At 46.0% G+C, this 2,519-nt stretch overlaps 1 non-coding gene across 1 annotated transcript; it reads left to right on the top strand.

The window, feature by feature from the left end:
• Window positions 1-1,122: 1,122 nt before the first annotated feature.
• Window positions 1,123-1,307, top strand: LOC118724951. The gene has a single exon (XR_004989741.1). It is a non-coding gene; the product is annotated as a U2 spliceosomal RNA (small nuclear RNA).
• The last annotated feature ends 1,212 nt before the right edge of the window (window positions 1,308-2,519 follow it).

The following is a 2,519-nucleotide window of genomic DNA, read 5'->3' as shown; positions in this document are numbered from 1 at the left end:
CCTCCTGATAGCACATGCAGACAAGAAGGCAAGGTCATCACAGAAGCCCTGAGGCCAGGAAACAGAGCAAATACAAGGGACGAGCAAATACAAATACGATAGAGCTGGCTTCAACCCATCTGGATGAGCTGGGGCCCTGGGCTGGGCGTCATTGTGCCAGGATGAAATGTATCAGGCATAGATGTGAAGTCCTGAACTTCATGTGTATCCGACCCTGCTGATCCCAGAGGCTGTCCCTGTCCACCCGGACCCTGGGCCAGCAGAGTCAGGCTAAGCCCTCATCCCATTCAATGCAGGGGGCAGTTGGTTGACTTCAGCCCATACTCTCAGGGGACTCCCCTGTTTCTCCTGTTCTTATCACCATCCCTGCTGGTGTTTTCGCTGGTGTCTCAGATGAAGCTGGAGCCCAGGCCTGCGCTACCCCAACCAAGAGACAAGCTGACACAAGGTGAAGCTCCTGGGAAAGAGAAAGAACCCACTGTGTTACTTCAGGGAATTGCCCTAAGTTGATGGTGCTTATGTGTGTGTTTTTCAAGCTGCAGACTTCCATGGAATCTTATCTAGAATCCAGTCTGTGAACTGGCTAAGGTAGGAGTGCTTCTGGTTGAAACTCCCCACCCCCAGGGGTCCCTGAGAGGTCAGAAGGGGTCAGCTGAACCCAGTGTGAAATCCACTGATCCAGATCATTCCAAAGGCCCCAGCCCAGAAATGCTCTGACCTTTCAATTTCAAGTGAATAATCATAGAACAAACACATATTGAGCACTAACAATGCACCAATCTACGGATTTTACACAAGTCCTCTCATTTAATACTCATCACAAACCTATGAATTAGGTTCTATTACATGGCAGAGACTGCCAGCTATCCACCAAACCCTACTCTCCCTGTCCTCTCCTTAGAATTGAAGCCAGGGGCATTGCTAAACTACATTTCCCAGCTTCCCAGCAGTGAAGAAAGGTCATGTGCCCAAGTTCTGTCCATTAGTATGTGAGCAAGAGTCATGAGGGCCACTTCCAGGCCAGGTTAAGGGAGGAACTCCCCACACTCCCTACTTTCTGCCCTCTGGCAGGGATCAAGCCCCCTCAGTGACTGGAAACCTAGTGTTGAAATGGTGGGTTTGATTGCTTCTCAGCCTTTTGGCTACGATCAAGTGTAGTATCTCTTCTTATCAGTTTAATATGTCCTCTGTCTGAGGACAATATATTAAGTAGATTTTGGGAATTAGGAGATGGAATAAGGAGCTTGCTTCATCCACTCCACACATCAACCTGGGATTGCAGTACCTCCAGGAAGGCTGTATGGTGGGTTTGGGTCCCTGAATTACCCAGAGTGGCAGTTGGCTTGGAGCCCACCCCACCCATACTATTACTGAGAGAGAAATTTCTATTCCATTTGAGCCATCCCAGAGTAGCTGTCTGTGATAGCCTTTCATATCCCCATTTCTCAGGGAAGGAAAGTGAAAGAGATTAAATAATTTTGCAAGATCACCCAGCTGGTGGCAGAATCTGGAGCCACTCAGACTGATTCTAAAGTCCCTGTCCTCAAACCATGACACCTCCCAGATATTATGAAGTTAGTAAATGCCAAAACCCGGAGTGCCCAAGAGGTCCGTCAGTGGATGAATGAGTAAATGGTGATACATCCAGACAATGGAATAATGTACTATTTCTTGATAAAGAGAAATGAACTATCGAGCCAGGAAAAGATGGAGGAGCCTTAAATGCATGTTACTAAGTTAAGACACCAACCTACAAAGGCTGCATACTGTATGATCCTATGCATAGGACATTCCAGAAAGGGCAGGACCCAGGGGCCAGTGGTTGCCTAATGACCAGAGGGGAGGAGGATGGGACACATAAGAGGCACACAGAGGATTTTGAGGACAATAAAATTACTCTGGATGATACTATAATGATGATATTTGTCAGAAATCACACAATGTCCAACACCAAGAGTAAACACTAATGCACACAAAGAACCTTAGTTAATGATAGTGTATCAGTTTTGGTTCATCAGCTGTAATAAATGTACCCTACTCATTCACACAAGACGTAAATGATAGGGAAAACTGTGGGAGCAGCTATATGGGAACCCTCTGTACTGTCTGATCTATTTTTCCATAAATCTAAAACTTCTCTAAAATAAAGTCTCAACTGTACAGACACACAGCTTCAAGAGAAATTCATGTAGGCTACCAGTTTGCCTCAGTGGATAGAGTGTCGGCCTGCAGACCAAAGTGTCCCAGATTTGATTCCAGGTAAAGGCATGTACCTTGGTTTCAGGCTTTTCCCTGGCCCGGGCTCTGGTAGGGGTGCATGCAGGAGGCAACCAACCAATGTGTTTCTCTCTCACACATTGATGTTTCTCTCTGTTTTTCCCTCTCTCTTCCACTCTCCCTAAAAATCAATAAGAAAATATCCTCACTGGAAGATTTAAAAAGAAGAAGAAGAAAGAAAAGCTCCTGTATGAAAAGAATAAGATTTGCCCTGGATCATGCACTTTCATTAGCACTCGGTT

Source organism: Pipistrellus kuhlii, unplaced genomic scaffold, assembly GCF_014108245.1.
Source record: "Pipistrellus kuhlii isolate mPipKuh1 unplaced genomic scaffold, mPipKuh1.p scaffold_m20_p_2, whole genome shotgun sequence".
Classification (NCBI taxonomy): Eukaryota; Metazoa; Chordata; class Mammalia; order Chiroptera; family Vespertilionidae; genus Pipistrellus; species Pipistrellus kuhlii.
Note: the sequence above shows the minus strand (reverse complement) of the source record. Positions and strands in the feature narration are given on the sequence as shown.